The following is a 16,812-nucleotide window of genomic DNA, read 5'->3' as shown; positions in this document are numbered from 1 at the left end:
TTAACTTCACCTCTATACACTATACTAGGTACCAAAAATCCAAACCGCCTTTGACTTTAGCACACCTACAAGATAATAGGTTATAAGTTAGAGGATGCAAAGGCAAGAAGTAAAAACTCCACAGAACAAAAGTGTAAGGGTCTCAGGGAATTACCATATGAGACGTTCAAGGTAATATTTGTATATATTCCAATTACCATCAAGGTGGATCCTGGCACAATTAATTCCCCAACTTCTGGTTCTATCATTACGGATTTAGGCAGTCCTCAGATAAAAATTAAAGCAGTTCAGCTGAATAGCAGGGAAGAACAATACAATTATTTGAAATGGAATTGAAACAGAAGAATTAATGGAACAGAAGATTACAAAATAGTCATCCTTTCAGACTCTGGCACAGTTTATATAACAGCTATTTTCAGATCTTTGGAGCAGCCATCTAGTTAGCTTTCCCAAAGTTGATGAAATATGCAAATAGCATTTGTTGTTCAGTCATTCAGTCGTGTCTGACTCTTTGTGACCCCATGGACCATAGCATAGCATCTATAATAAATAATGTTGCAGTTGTCACCCTATATCTAAGGAGTATGTATTTGATTGACAAGCATTAATCCATGCTCCAGGCAATTATTAAAGGAGTTGGGACGAAAACCACTGAATGATATGTTTCATTGCTATGCCTCCATCCAGCTTTTTAGCATTCTGTCTTTACAGTTGTAAACATGGTGCTAGAAACAGTGATAATGATGACTAAGGCTCTGAGCAACTTAGCAGAGAAACAGCTCTAACCAGCTGGTATTTTCAACATGAACATTATACTGCAGATATGAGAAAGCACGAACAATGTTATAAGTGTTAGTTATTATGCTGCTGACATATTAATATTAATGCTTATTATCATGGGTACTTACAATTTATGGGACCATCCAGGCACATGTCATCTTTGTTGTCTCGGAAAGCTTGCCTTGTACTTGACATTCATAATTAAACATATTTTGCTTGGGGAAGCAAGCTTCTTTGTGAACCTAGGGATAAATTATGAGAGAAAATTTAGTAATTAATTATTGTAGGGTGTGAAGAAACTGAGTTTTTGTGAGGCAAAGTTTAATATGTCCAACATATTAAAGTTTGATATGTCCAGTTTTGTTACAATGACAGAAGACAAAGGGGTTAATAGTACCAGAAGAAAAAAAGTATGACTTTTACTCAAGACTTGAGCCAGAAGAGAGATAGACTGTAAATATGGTATGCTGGTTGTGTGACAGTTCCTGTTACCATTGAGAGGTGAATATGAGTCCAGGTTTCAGTCCTATATATAGGAAGATTGGATCAAACTGGTACCATCTGATTGGAGAGTAGATGAACATTCTAAAGATGCCTATTGGTCCTGAAGTTGAATGGAGGTGATGTGAGGGAAAGTTGGTCACAAGTAATCAACTTTAAAGCTGATTAGCTGGAGCACCAGAAGCAAATCTAAGGAGCTGTGGAGAGGCATCTGGGGAGAGTCTGTCAGAGAGACTTTTGGGGGGAGATGTCTTCATGAGAGGCTGGGGAGAAGATATCCACCAGGCAGAAGAACAGCCAAAAGACCAGGAAGCCAATCTGACAGCATGTGAGGCAGAAGCTGAAGGAGGTCTGCAAGTGAGGAGAGGAAGACTCCTGGAGCAGGATGAAAGAGCTGAAGCATGAGTGTCAACTGGGGGTGGTGGTCTGAAAGAGCAGCTGCTGGACCAAACTAAAGACAGCAGGGGAAGCCTGTGAACAGCTTTAAAGGTTCCAGTCTGTTGTCAAACATACAAGAGGGATGACTGCTTATCAAGACCCCATTGCTAGGCCTTGACTTTATTGGGGAGGAGCTTGACAGGGAAACTGGCTCAGGTTTGGTTAGGGTGAGGAACTGGGGCTTCTAACACCAGATTGGTGGTAACAATAACAATACAGAAGCCCTGTTTTTAAGTTATAATATAGAAACCTTGTTCCTAAAGTAACAGCAATCTAATACGTTTTATTTTCTTTTGTTTTTTTTAATAATACTATATTGTTTACTTTCCTTGTACCTCTGATCTGTTTGTCTCATGCCTAATGACCATCTACCTTAAGAAAAGGGGTATATTAAATTAAAGGGTGTAGACTTATGGTGTTAGCAGACATGAATTGTGGCACTGAACAGTGGTGAGGGGTGATCCTCCACAATCAGTGGCTGGCTGGGGCATGCTGGGACATTGTAGGATTTCCCCCCCCCCACATCCAAACATGCATAGGATTGCACCCTAAATATGATTTCTCATATTGAAGAGTGCACCAGCTTTTGTTTGTTGAAGGGTTGTTCTCACAATTTCAGCCTGTGGAGCTTCACCACATGAGGCTAAAATCCCGCATCTTTACCAGGGCTTCTGCTTCCAGATTCTTTGAGAGATTAAGGTTGTCTCCTTTACATGGGTGGACATGTGCTTTGAATCAGGGAATTCCCTTCTTGGCAAGTTCTATATGTTTCATTTTACAGCCACTAGATAGTGCTGTGGTTGTAGCAGAACTGCACAATTACACACAGCGGATATATTGATTAATGTTCGTTATCAGGTTATCACCTATCTTAAAAAGTGGGACAAAGCTCAGAAAATGTGGGAGACACCATTGAGGTTGTTGTGTCAAGGACCTGCGAACTTCTGTGAGTGACCGATCACAAGTGTGCAATAAAAGCCTCGTGTAGAAATGCTAGTGATAGCCATGACACATGATGGCCATTGGGCCTTAGCCATGTTGGCTCCCAGTTACTGTAGCAGATGGTAAGTTGCTTGTGTCTTATGTGTACAATCTCATGGTAGCATGCACTAGATGTCGCTTTTACCATGCTAGTGCAACCACCCAAAAAGCAGCACCGAAGGTTGAATCCTGCACTTGGGAGGATATGCACATGACTGGAATGTCACAGTTTGAATAAGAGGGGAGCCAACATAGCAAGTCTTTTCCTATGGCTCCCAGATGCTGAAATGGTCACTGTTGCCAGATGCATTCTTTCCATCCTCAAAAAAGCATTTCCAGAAGAGTCTAGCAATACATAAATATATTTATTAAGCAGTACTCGCCCTACCATCGGGAAGAGTAAGGCAGCACAATATGGGTGACATGAAAGGGCAGCCCATAGTTAGTTATTTCATTTGTTACCGCTGAATTTTTTTCTACTGCCAGGGACAAAGGGAGGTGCTTTCTGCGTCACGTGCCAAAACAACTTACTTGGTTTGGGGTACTATGCACTTTGACGTGGTGTGTGGGTAGGGCAGCATTTGCTGCTCCACCTCAGGCAACAAAATCTCTTGGACCAGTCCTGTAATTAAGCCCATCAATTAATTAACGTAATGGTATCTCTAAAATTCTGACTCATACACTCTTTGAATGGGCGAGAGAACGAGGAATGGGGGTGAGGTGAAGGCAGCAGCTCATCCGGGTTTCCTCCTATGGAGACAAGGAAAGTTAATCGGTCCTTCTCACTAAACAAGGGGCATCCATCTGTGTGTATACAGGCTTGGCAAGTTCCCGTTTCAGCGCCGTGGTCGCTCAGCGATAAAGGCGCGCAGCAGCATCACGTCGGGAAAATAGCCGCGTAAAAAGCTCCTTTGTGCTCCCGCGCTGGCGACGGGGCCCTTAGCTCGCTGAGGCAGCGCCTGAGCGAGCGGGAAGATAAGGAAGGCGGGCTCGGGTGGTCGCAGGCGTGACAGGGCTCTCCCGCCTCCCGTGGCAGCTCCGCAGGCGCACGACACACTCCGCCTCCGGGCTGGGCTTCGCTGCTCGGCCCCGCTCCCCGCTCCTGGTCTTTTTCGCTGGTTGCTGCTGCTGCGCGCCAGGGCCGCCCATTCCCAGATCCGCCCGGCTCGCTCGCCCGGCTCATTCACGTGGCTCTCGGGGTGGAGCGGAGCGGCAGCCGAAGCGGAGACGGAGAAGGGTGGGGAAAACAAAAGGCAGCTGTCAAAGGGGGAAGCGACACGTTCGGCGGCCCAGCCCGGCGGGAGCAGGTGAGTGGCGGGCAGTGGAAGAGGGCGCCCACCTCAGCCGCCGCAGCTGCCCCTCGGAACGGCGAGGGCAGGGAGCAAGCCAGCCGGCCAGCCGGCGACAGGGACAGAACTCGCCGCCGGGGCCCCGGGAAGTTGCCGGGAGAGCAGCCTGGTGCCTGGCCGCCTGGAGCCAGGTTGGGTTCCGGCGCCTGGTACGAGGAAGCAGGGCTCATTCCGAGGCTGCGTGGCCGGGGGGACTTGGGGTTGCCACGCTGGCAGCGGCGTCGGTGCGCGAGTCCCCAACGGGCCCCCTCCGCAGATGGGGGAAAGGAGAGGAGGCGCGCGCGCCTTGCAAGAGGACGAGGAGGGGTGGGGATACCCCGGACAAACTGCAGCTCGAGAGAGGGAAGGGGAAATAGTTGAGGCCGTGTTGGGGCTTTCGCGGGGAGGGCGGGGGAATAGCTCGGCGCTCGGCGCTGAGAGGCTGGCAAGAGGCAGCCGACTTACAAAGAAGCCCTGCTTTTGCAGGGGGATTGAAGCCGCTGCCGGCCCGGGAGGAGCCTCTCTCGCTCCGTACGAAGCTGGGGATGGGATGGAATAGAGCCCTCGTCGCCTATTCCTCGGCTTGCCAACTTGGTGCTTTTAAAAATCCCTGGCTAGTGGTGGAGCTGTGTGAGGCTTTGCTGTGTCAGGGCCAGAGCCTGGTTTTGGTGCATGGGAGCGGGGTGGGTGGTTGGAGTCCTGAATGTAGAGTCCGTGAGAGAGAGACATAGACATCCCACAGCTGCTTGGCTCAGAAATACCCTGTGTATTCAACTAAATACCTGATACCAAACCACAGGCGAAAGCACCTGCATGGACAGGTAAAATACTGGACAGCTGGCAGGAGCTCTACCTATTCCAGTGACAATGGACATTGCCTTGCTTGCTTGGCCTTAATGTTGATATTGAAACATTAACCTTCCTGGATGTTCTTAAACTCAAAGGCTAGCTACTGGATATTTATTTACTGCTTCTTTTGCAGCATTTTTCAAACTTTTTGAACATGGGGCCCCTTCCACACATCTTTTTGGCAAGTAAGCACACAGTCCTTACACACAGCTGTATGTGCGTTGCCCATTGCTGTGTAATGTACATAACAATCTCTGGACTGGGGCACTAATCCAGTCCTGGTGTTTGAAGACGACTAGCACAGGGCATCTCAGGGCCAAGCTACATGTGAAGTGAATCACATGTTTAAATGGGTGTGCTTTTATTTTAGAGTAAAAGTAGGCAGTCAGTCCAGATCAGGGCCTTGCACAAGTTTTTTCCCCTGAATATTGCTTTCCCTTCTGACTGCCATGAACAGCTCTTTGGGGGGCAAAAAACAAACAGGGGCAAATAGCAGCGAGGTAGGGGGTGCTTTTCAGCAGGAGACTGATTTAGGTCCCTGGTCTTGATGAGCACATTCTGGATTGGGGTACTGTGGCTGCTTTTTCTCCAAAATACAAGTGGCTAGGTTATGCACACTTGTCTAAACAAATGACTAACTCTGTGTAGGACTAGGTTGGCCCTGGGGTTCCCTCCTAACACTGGGAAAGGAGGCAGGACGGGAGGGGCAGTCTCATGCATGCATGCATGCATAGAATAGCAGTTTTGATGTCTGCACTGCTAGATCTCTGCTGCTGGGTGGAATATGTCCCTGGCTGGCCATCAGGGCAGGACTTGGGGAGGTGTCCAGGGCTCCATTCAGAACAAGAGCAGGAGGACCCCCAAATGCAGCAGGGCTGGCTTGCCACATTTTGAAGTAAGTGAATTAGTACCCTTTACTATCTAAAGACGGGGATCCTCGTAAGACCATTCAGTCTAGAGTCTGAACCAGGGGTCTCTAACATGGTCTCCAATAGCGCTCACGAAAGGGTCCCCAATATGGCCTCTATGGACACCTGCAAAACTTATTTTTCCGGGTTTTTTTTAATGTATGTATATAGATTGCTATATAACCATAGCAGTGAATACATATGAAACGCATACAACTTTCTAGCAATTATACATAGGCTTCAACAAAAGTGGACCAAATATTCAAATGTATCCATTTGAAGGTATGCCACCCATTCAAATACTGAAAGTGTTATAAGGTGGTCAATCTATTGCACTATAGGAGGGGAGTGTTTTTCCTTCCACTGTTGTAATATCAGTATTTTAGCTGTCAAAAGGGAGTGGCAAATCCATTTACACTGACCATTTGTTAATTTCCATGAAGCAGGTAAAAAAATTTAAAACAGTGTGTATAGCAATGAATATCAAAGACTGTTCCAGTACAAAATTTATCTGTGTAATAACTTCCTCCCCAAAAGAAGTAACTACTGGACATCGCCAAAACATAGGTTTAAAAGAAACATTAGCTGTATTGCATCACCAGCAATTAGCCAAATTAGACAATCCCTTATTAAAGAGATGTTGCCGTGTCCAATAGACTCTAAACAAAAGGTTTTTCTGAATAAGACAGGTAGGCATCAAAGTGGCAATCCACTGATTAGGCATTTTGTGGTGGTGCCAACAACAGTTTCACAAATTCTCAGATGTTCCCATGGGTCCAAAAAGGTTAGGGACTTGTGGTCTACTTTATCCTAACTGGGTAGTTATCCTAGCTGAGCCTCTTTCTGTGGGAAGGGAGAAGCACTCAGACACAAATAACCCTAGCAAGCAACGAACTTCATGTGTATGTATGGAGGAGGCATATTTGATTTCACTGGGTATAGGGATTTACTTGTCAGTTATCTATTTTAAGATATCCTCATCTTGAGGAACAGCTACATTCATAATTCATATCTAAAAGGTTATATATGTTTTGGAAGTGGGAAAGATTAAGCTTCTGGCTTCATGTATATGTTGGGGGATTGGGAGCCCTTTTTATTTTACTTTTTAAGTTTAGGCTGATCTGTTCAGAAATCCCATTAAACTAATGAATGAGGTCCTGGATATCATAGAAATAAGCACAAGAGCAGTGAAAGTGGTTTTTCTACACTAGCTATTCATTTTCTCCTGCCCCAACTTAACATAGTTCAACCAGTGAGCTAGAGGCAGGCATTGTGTATTGACAATATACTACTACTTGACCTAGAAATAAATTTTGGCTGCTTTGGGTTACAACCAATCCTAGGATTATTCTAGCTTAAAATCAGCAAAGGCTGCTGATTTATTCATGCTAAATGCTTTAGTTAGGTCTGGTTGTTGAGAGAGAGTCTTTAATAAAAGATTTAGTGAATAAAATGCGCAGCTGTTTAAATGGAACATTAACTGGCATGGCCTCAGCGGTTAGTTAACATCCAATGTTCCCCTGTGCCCTAAAACACTATGATGTATGTGTTATCTCCAGCTGGTCTCAGGAGCAGTAGGCTAGGCTTTTCCAGGAAATCTCTTCTGTCTGCTTAGTTCTGTGCTACCAGTTCTAGTGGGGTGTAGCAAAGACATAGTAGCAAAGACACAGTGGCGGTGGTGTTTTTAATTGAAAGGCAATTTGCAAAGTATGGTTTATGCCAACTGTTCTTGTTTTACAGTGGAGGAAAGTGAAGCACATAATGGCGAAATTTTGTACAAGGCACATCTGAATACATGTGCTTGTACTTCCACCCCACAGTTATACTGAATTCAATATTGTGTTGAATTCAGTAAATGAAAACTGTTTTAAAAATTATAAAAGTCAGGGTAAGTTTTTAGGTGTTACACAGCATAGTAACTGCTTTCTTTCCTATGTCCTCTAGAGCTCTGCAATAATGTCACCAAGTGTTAAGTACCAGGACCTTGGCAAAAGTACTTAGTTCAGTGGAGTTTCTTTCCTAGTAAGATTAGCATTATAGTCCAATATCCTGTTCTGTTAATTCTTTTAGGATGCAATCCTGTGTCCACTTACCTAGAAGTAAGCGACATTGAAATCAATGGGACTTAGGTCTGAGTAGACAGGTATAGGATTGTACTGGCTATAATAAGTTTGTTCTATGATATGAACACTGTCTTCAGCCATTTGTGGTAGTGGCCTCTAATTTGCTGTTGTCCTCAGCCAAATTGTTTGCTTTATCATAATTAGATAAATGTATGGAGGACAGGTCTATGGTTATTAGTTATGAGTGCTCCTCTTCAGGTTTCTAGCCAGCTAACAGTGCCTTTTTCTAGAATACTCCATTCCATCCCCCACCCCATTTTTGTGTTTTTTCCTCCCTTTCAAAAGACACTCAGCATTCTGTGCCCACTGAGTATGCCCAGTCTTCATTGGGCTGTTTTTCTTGGCCCTTACGTTTTTTTTTTTCTTTCTTAAAGATTTTTTTCTACTTCTGCAAATTTTGGAGCTCCCCTGAGCATGCTGGTACCTCCCGCATGTGTCTCAGCCCTATTTTGGCTACATAGCCATCGTAATTGAGCACTGAGTTCACTTTTAGTATACACTAATGGGACCTGCAACAAAATGTTGCAGTGTAGAGTGCTGTAGTTCAGGATTCAAGACAGATAGCCTTGCTCTTTTCCAGAATACTCCATTGGATTTTCCCCTCCCCCACTCCCCATTTTCAGTTTTTTCCCCCTTCCAACTGTCAGTCAGCATTCTGTGGCCACTGAACATGTTCAGTCCTCATCATGGTAGTTGGGGAGGGAGAAGTCCCTTTAGCTTCCCTCCCCCATAAAAATGTTTGATCATCTGAAAAAGCTTGGTTTCCGTGAGTCTGTTCATACCTGCCGGTAGCAGCCTTCCCCAACCTGGCACCCTCCAGATATTTGGGACTACAACTCTCATCAGTCCCAGCCAGCATGGCCAATAGTCAGGGATTATGAGAGCTGCAGTCCAAAACATCTGGAGGGCACCAAGTTAGGGAAAGCTGCACTAGCATGTGGATAGTGCCATTTTGGCTACATAAAGATTGGTACCCGGAGAGCTGATTGACATATATATTTGTGTATGTGTATATACAGCTGCATGGAACCTCCAGATTCAGAGGGTAGCATGCCACTAAATACCAGCTGCTAGAGAGCAACAGTTGGCTACTGCCTTCAAGCCCTGTTTCTGGGTGTCGTGATGGCATCTGGCTGTCCACTGTAGGAAGCAGTAAACCTTTAGTTTGATCCAGCAGGTTTCTCCTTATGCCAGCAGGCCTTATCTTGTTGTTTCCAGGACTATGCCAACAGAAAAAAGTACAAGAGATGGCCTAGTTTGGCTACCCTTGCACAACCAGTACAGGTTGTGTTCCACACTACTGTTTGCACAACCAGTAGTACAAGCAGCACCTAGACCAATGAAGTTGTAATGAGCTGTGCAACAGCTTGTGAAATGGCTTGTGCAATAACGAGTCCAATGGCTTTTGGAATGGCTTGCATAAGTGGAATCATAGTATTGGATTTGACACTTGCCCAAGGATGAAAATGGAGTTTCCACAAGTGGTAGAAGCTTTGCATTAGCAAAATGACTCTAACGGAATACAAAGTTTTGTCTAGAAGTTATTAATCCTCCCAAAGGTAATATTAACTTTCCTAGGTACATCCTGATACTTTCAGTAATTTGAATTATTCGGGTTGTTTTTTCAAACTATATTTTGAATTTAGCAGGTACTTCTAGCCTGCAGCAACTTGTCTGTTCCTGCTTTGGATATCCCATGCTCTGTTCTAGCCACATCATTATTTATAAAATATGAAAGCCATGTTAGTTTTCTCTAAGAAAAAGAAGTATGTTTTATGGTACCTTGAGACTAATGTCCGACAAAGTAGGCTTTCATGTAGGAAGGCTCATGCCTTTCTGTAATAAAAAAAGTCTCTTGAAAGTTAGTGTCAAGATGCCAAACGTATTTATTTTTCTAGCCACAGAGATAAATGTGTGGAGGGGCTGTGGCTCAGTGGTAGAACAGCTGCTTTGCATGGTTCAGGTTCAGTCCCTGGCATTTCTAGGCAGAGCTGGAAAAAATTGCGCTTGACACTCTAGAGAGCAGCTGCTAATCAGTGTCGGCAGTACTGGGCTAGATGGACCCATGGTCTGACTCGGTATAAGACAGCTTCTTATGTTCCTAATGTGTGTGAATGTACCTTCAGGCTTTTCTGAGTCTAGTATAGTTACTATCCTAGAACAATGCTATGTTCGTAAGGTAGCTGAACTTTACTTGTTCAGGTTCCATTTTGTACATTTATTCTTGTTCACTCTTCCATTTTATGACGGTTACATATTCTGTACTTATTGTGAGTCCATGGTTTGTGGTTTCCTGTTCAACCATGATATGAGCATAATATATTCTATTGCATGGTTAAGGGTGCAGTCGTTCTGTGTTGATCATAAGCCTCCAAACTCGGAGGCTTATGGTCATCCTGTACAGAGCGGGAGGAGCAGCAGAGGCGATCTTCACCTCCCTGTCCTCCTGCCATTCATTTTGTGCTAGGCGGGTTTTTTGCCCATGTAGCTGGGGCGCTTTAGATGGGGAGGGAAGGAGACTGAAGAGGCCTCAGGAGCTCATACCCTGGCCTCTCCAGTCTCCTCCCTGCCTTCTGGAACACCTCCTTCTTCCCTGCGCCGAGGCTGAGTTCTTGACCTCGGAGAGCAGCCAGTGTGATTCTTTCCATGCTGGGTACCAGGGGAGGGAGGTCAGAGCTACAGTTCCCCCCTCTGAGGTCAGAGCGCTATCTCTGACTTCAGAGCTGGGAATCCGAATTATCCTATGGCCCCTCAGATGCTGTCTAGGGGCCGTAGGATTGCTTCGTAAGAGGGTTTTGCATTTGTAAAATCCTGTCGCTTGGATCTATTAGTGAATTTCATAGCATCAGTAGTATTTTATAGTTAATTTCATAACCCACTGTATTGCTTCGGCATATTCTGAAGAGCAACCTTCCCCAACCTGGTACCTTCTGGATGTGTTGGACTTCAGCTCCCATCAGCCCCAGATAGCATGGCCAATGGTCAGGAGTGATGAGAGTTGTAGTCCAAAACAGCTGGAGGGCACCAAGTTGGGGAAGGATGCCAAAGAGGATCAGTGATTGTACACATCCATATCATACTCGTGTCGCGGTGTTAATCCCTTTGGTCAGATCCATTACTGAATTGTACTGCTTCTGTTATAGAAAAGAACCCTGTAACATCCACATATTTCACAAGGTCTCATGGTGGATGCATTGTGTAAGGATCAGTTAACATGATCATTATCCCTGCTATAACAGAACATGTGTGGACTGTATGGACACTCTTCCCAAATTCTAGGAATATGTTCTGTAAATGGGATAATAAAGAAAAATATATGCACATGTGCACAAGAGTTAGGATTTCCTACTATTTGAATTTTTAGGCAAAAGAATGAGAAGAAGGAGTAATGGAGGCAATACCACCTGTTCCTTCCATGTATCAGCTTTCTGAGGAATGGTAGCTGAAAAACTGGCAACAAAACAGGAAGTACCTAATTTTTTAAAAAGCACAGCGGTTTGGAGTTACTGCCTCTGGATCTGTGTAATGGTTGATCTTCCCCTTGGGCTGATACTGCTAGTATGTTTGGACTAGCTGTACATTTCATGTCTGGCTTATGGGTGTTTAGCATCAGCATGCCAGTCACTCTCAAAAGCACTGAAGAAAGCAGATATATGGAAGTGCCATAATAGTGACAGGGGAGGCACAAGGAGTATTGACTAATGTCAAGAATCATTTGCTGCTAAATTTTATTGAAGGACAGTGCATCCATTAGCAATGCACAGCTGATGCTGCTTTGTAGAAAGTGACTTTTACAACTGTGGGTGGTAGAAATCCTTTCTCTAACTTATTAAAAAAAAAGAAAAGAAAAGGATGAGGGCATATTCATTGAAGCATAAAGATATTTGAACTGTTTTTTTCCCCAGGCTGTAATTAAATAGGTTGCTACTAGGTTCTCCCCACCCCATTACAAACAGTAAACTGCAAAGACCCTGGTCCAGCTAAGGTTAGATATTCCACTGGTTCCAATGGGATTTGGTCACAAGTGAGTTGCAACTAACAAATCCTATTTATTTCAGTGGGACTTAGACTTCAGTCCTAAACATACTTACTTGGATGTAGACCTCATTGAACACAGAGAGACTTACTTCTGAATAAATATGTATAGAATTGCATTGTTAGACACAATTAATTTTGGATTGGGACCAATTTATTCTGTAGTATATATAGCAGTCTTCTCCAGCCCAGTGCTCTCCAGTTGTTTTGGGCTACAACTCTCACCATTCCTGACAGTTGTTCATGCTCGATGGGCCTAAAGGGAGTTGAAGCCCCAAACACCTGAAGGGCACCATGTTGGGAAAGGCTGACATACAGTATCAATGCCTTCCAGTTATGTAGAATAGAAATCCTTTTGCAGTAATTTAATAGTTGTTATTAGAGCAGTTCATTTTACTAGGAACACTGAAGGAGACACACTACAAAAATTTACTACTTGGAGTTATAGCAAGGATCAATATAAAGCAAAAATTCAAGTAAAAGGTTTAAATACAGTGGAAGCCTACTAGAGTGCTGGGGCTTTCTCCCCCCCCCCCCCCGCCTTCTGTGCCACATGAAAATCTGCTCTGAAGGGTCGGCAGAACAACACCATTGGATACAACCCAGAATCTGTCATAGACATTATTTAGATAATTTATTAACTTTGAAGTCCTTTTTCCTACACAGGCACATCTAATTGCTTCAAACAATGACAAATGTTGCTTACATTGCAGTCTTTAGAGAGGTAATATACCCTTAAGTCCCATCTGTATGATGGAGATCTGTTTGTGTTGGGGCAACCACACTCTGTCGCACTGTTGTTTACATTCTCTAGCTTGCAGTCAATTAAGGATACAAACTAAATTTGGATTCCATCAGTAGGTGACCAAAGCATTTTTAATAACATCTATCCTAAATAATTATTACTCTTATGCTGCCTCTAAGACATCCTGTTTGTTAAAAACATGATTTACTAAGGGTGCAATCCTATGGCTGCTGGTCAGCAGCTAGACGGCCATAGGATAGGTCGGTTTCCTGAGAACCGACCTTCACCCCCTCCTGCACTGCCTCATAGGCTGCGCCGAATGGCCCCCTGCTCCATGCTCGGAAGAGGAGCGCAGAGCTGCAAAAATGGGGCATTTCTGGAGGCATGCGAGCGTGCGGAAGTCGGAAATCCAGTACGACACATCCAACATGTCATCCAGCCGCCGTGTCCTATGCTCCGACTTCCTGTGGCTAGTCAGCCAAAATCGGCTGTCTAGCCACAAATGCAGGGTGGCTGAAGCGTGGAGGGGACGATCCCCCAGCGATTCTCCTGTGCTGCATTGGATAGGTGGTCACCTCTGAGTTCAGAGGTGGCCACCTATCCCAGTAGGATTGCTCCCTACAAAATGTAACAATTACTTTTTAGTTGGGGAAAAATATGCTTTGAAAGTGGGATATGATTGAAAAACATCCATGCAAGCTTTGGGGTAGTTTTCTCCTAAAGAGTAGCAAAGGAGGTATCGCTTTAGAGAGAAAAGGCCAAGAGATTTCTGTTAACACCTCATATTTTTCATATTCATTTTGGAAATATTAGTATTTCTATGTGTAGGCTTTACAAAATCAGTTTATGAATAGCAGTGAAACCTGGGACAGGCCTTATTTCAAAAAGGAAGAGTATGCAAGCCAGATTGCAGTCAGTCAAATGCTACCTTGTGTTCTGTATCCATTTCTGTGCAACTGACTGCACAGCCTCCATACGATGGCTCCTTTGTTTGCATTGTGTCTAGTCATACAAATTATGGCTAGAGAAATATTTAAAGTCATTGTTCGAGCCATCAGCGCTTTGGTGCTGCTTGTCAAAACACTGTGAATTCCTTCTAGGGGAAACTTACTTAATGTTGCAATGAGTGCTTGGGTGAAAGTAAGGGTGAAGACAGGTTTGTATTCTAAGATAAGTAAAGGAAGAAGGTCACAGAAGGAAAGTTTCCATTACCCTCCTTCCAACTGCAGCCACCAGTACCTCCCTTCCTCCCACAAAGCCTCACTGGAGGTCAGGAGCCCTCTTGAATTGTGTGGGATGGGGTGCAGGGTGCTGCTGGGAGAAGGGAATTGCCCGAATCAGGCTTGGATCCTATGCTAACTCACAGCGCAATCCTAGATATGTCTACCCAGAAGTAAGTCCCATTGAGTTCAGAGGTGCTTACTTCCAGGTAAATAGTATAGGATTGAAACCTTAAGGAAGTTCATGGAAGGAAAGTTTCCCATCTCTCCAGCAGCCCGCCCCCCCCCCCCCGCCCGCCTACATCACATTGTTCAGGAGACCCGCACTGATTCTCCAGCCAGGGTTTTGGGAGGCAGGAGTTGCAGGAAGTATGAGAAACTTTCCTTCTCTGAACTTCTTCAGTTAATATATCTTAGGATCCAAACCAAAGTTTATAAGTAGAGTGACTGGCAGAAATCTTGGTCATTAAGGTATTATTGATTAATAGGCATAGATGGATAGATATTCTGTACGGTGGAAGTGGTTTGGCAACATGTTCATTTTAGGACAGTTGTTTTCAGGGCAGATCATGTGTGTTCAAATGTAATAATAAATAATATCTGCCACATTAGAAGTGCTATTCTAGACAGATCTACTCACAAGTAAGTCCCATTGAGTTCAATAGGCCTTACTCCCAGGGAAGTGGAATAGGATCGCAGTCTAAGAATATACGTCAGATTTTACCCTTATAAGCAAGAATTCCTTACATCAGTCACTCTACTTTATAAGTAACCCAACTTGTACTGGATGTGTCCCGTCAAAATGCAACTCACAGTGGGCCTGTATAATCGAGCTGTCAACAGCAAGATGGAATCTACATGTTATTGTTCCAAGGGAATCCTTTGAGCCACAGATTCAGACTGAGACTTTGCTGACTCCTGCTGAATCCTATTGTTTGTGACAGCTTTTACTCCTAGTAGGCAATCCTTTGGAGCTGAGAGCTCTCCTAGAGTTTATTGAAAAAATAATGTGAGGGGGGAGGGAGAAGCAATCACTGGAACTTCTATCCTTGCAAAAGTTAGCAGCATTTCTTGATGTGTGCTCTTCTGACAGCTCCCCCTAAATAGTTAGCATGAAGGTAGGGTCTCACCTGCTTGTTACCAGAGCAGAAAGCTAAGTCGTTTGTGGCAGTAATAGGCAGTAACAAAAAAGTCTCACAGGCTACATTCAACCTTGCTTGTGATTCTGAATTGCAGGGGTCCTCCTTTGAACTTGCTCCACTTCATGGGCTTATGTCAGGAGTGAATTTGCTAATATGGCAGGCAGCTCTTATCTTCTAGCTGCACAAGTACTTTCCTTTTAAATATGAGGTAGACTGAAGTCTGATTTTAAAAATAGGGGTTTTTTTTGGCAACCAGCCATCTGTCTGCTGCTTAGGTTGTTCAAGGTTAGATTATTATTAGTAACCCATCAACAATGCAGGCTAGACATTGTGCAGAACACAAAACTGATGGAGTTGCCTGCCCAGTAGGTTTATAAACTAGGCAAGATGACCATGACAGTTAAAAAGATCCATATTTGATAGTAAAGTTAGGGAAGTAATCTGGTAGTAGGCAGTACAGAATGGATAGAGTGAGTGGGTGGGTCCAAAAAAGCTTTGGAGAAGGACTTAAGGGAAGAGAGACAAGTTGTTGGATAAACTTGGGGACTCGCGCTCAGCATAAAAGAAAGCATGAATACAATACAGTGGAAGCCAGTACTAGCCTGGTTTTCTCTAATGTCAGTTGTAAGGCCTGTAGGGTGGGAGGTTTCTTTCTTCTCAGTTCTATATAGCAGTGAACACTCTGATGGCACCATATAGACATCATGAAATGCTACATAAACATGGGATTCTAACAGTAGATGCACTTTTGTTGAGCAAGAGAGCAACAATTGGGGAAAGAGAAAAGACAGAGATGGTAAGCAAAATGGCACAGCATTAATGGTATGGATTATGAACTTGAAGAAAGAATGGTCTCCTGTAATGTTACATGAAAGCAATGTGCAAAAATAAGGGCAGAGATGAAGGGCTCATAGAAATGAGAAAACATAACTTTAAGCATAGGATTCTTCTGTTGCCTTTTTTAATAACTAAAATACTAGACTAAAATTTGATGAATTATAGCCACTGCTCTTAATTTTGTTTCTTACAGCATCTAGGATGTTGACAGAGGGTGGCTAATATTTCTGTCCTTACTTGTGAGGTGGAAGTGCATTGTTGGAATGGTTCTTAACTCTCAACTTCTAGTAACGTAATGTAGCTTTCCATGCTCTTTTAATCATCATAACTGACATGAATCATAGTAAAAAACACGGTTTGTGGTTTCAGAGTAAGAGCAGAACTGGTGCGCCACCCAGTATATCCAAAGAAAAAATATCACTTTGCAGAAAGAATAGCACTCTACTTGAGAGTCTTTAACCATCTGTCAGTGAAGCAGGTTAGGAGAAGTGCTTTGGTATACATGGTTTTTAACTAGGAATGCCAGCTAAAAGCTTAAAAATGAAGGGACACTATGATTCATAGTGCTGGGACAGGGGAGGGAGAAGAAGAGAATCTGATAATGCCTGTCTACAGTATGTGCTTAAAGAATCTCTTTGCAGTTTTCAGACAACTTGGGCGGGGGGTCTGTTATTTCTGAATCCCAAGCCTATTTTTATCTCCTTTTGTTTGCCTAATTTAGTGTTTGCCTGAATACATAATAAAACAAGTAAAGTAAATAGACTAATTGAGATCCTTGTCACTTGAAATATAAATGGTTTCATATTTGCTTTAGTAAATATATTTCTCCAGATGTTTAAATGCACTTAATCTTGACCTGATGGGCATCTTGTCTGAAGTTTCTGTTAGCTGTTTCTTCATAGATTGCAAGTAGACTTAAATTACA

At 43.7% G+C, this 16,812-nt stretch overlaps 1 protein-coding gene across 1 annotated transcript in view; it reads left to right on the top strand.

Annotated features, from left to right (window-relative positions):
* The first annotated feature begins 3,909 nt into the window (after positions 1–3,909).
* Positions 3,910–16,812, top strand: part of MAPRE2 (microtubule associated protein RP/EB family member 2) — a 136,172-nt gene continuing 123,269 nt past the window's right edge. Inside the window, exon 1 of the mRNA XM_084849602.1 lies at positions 3,910–4,007. The gene's annotated coding sequence lies outside the window, so the exon portion shown is untranslated. The remainder of the gene's footprint in view (positions 4,008–16,812) is intronic.

Source organism: Heloderma suspectum, chromosome 4 (assembly GCF_057233095.1).
Source record: "Heloderma suspectum isolate Gila_16-S chromosome 4, 16-S_ref, whole genome shotgun sequence".
In the NCBI taxonomy this organism is placed as follows: Eukaryota; Metazoa; Chordata; class Lepidosauria; order Squamata; family Helodermatidae; genus Heloderma; species Heloderma suspectum.
This window is presented reverse-complemented; position numbering and strand designations above follow the sequence as displayed.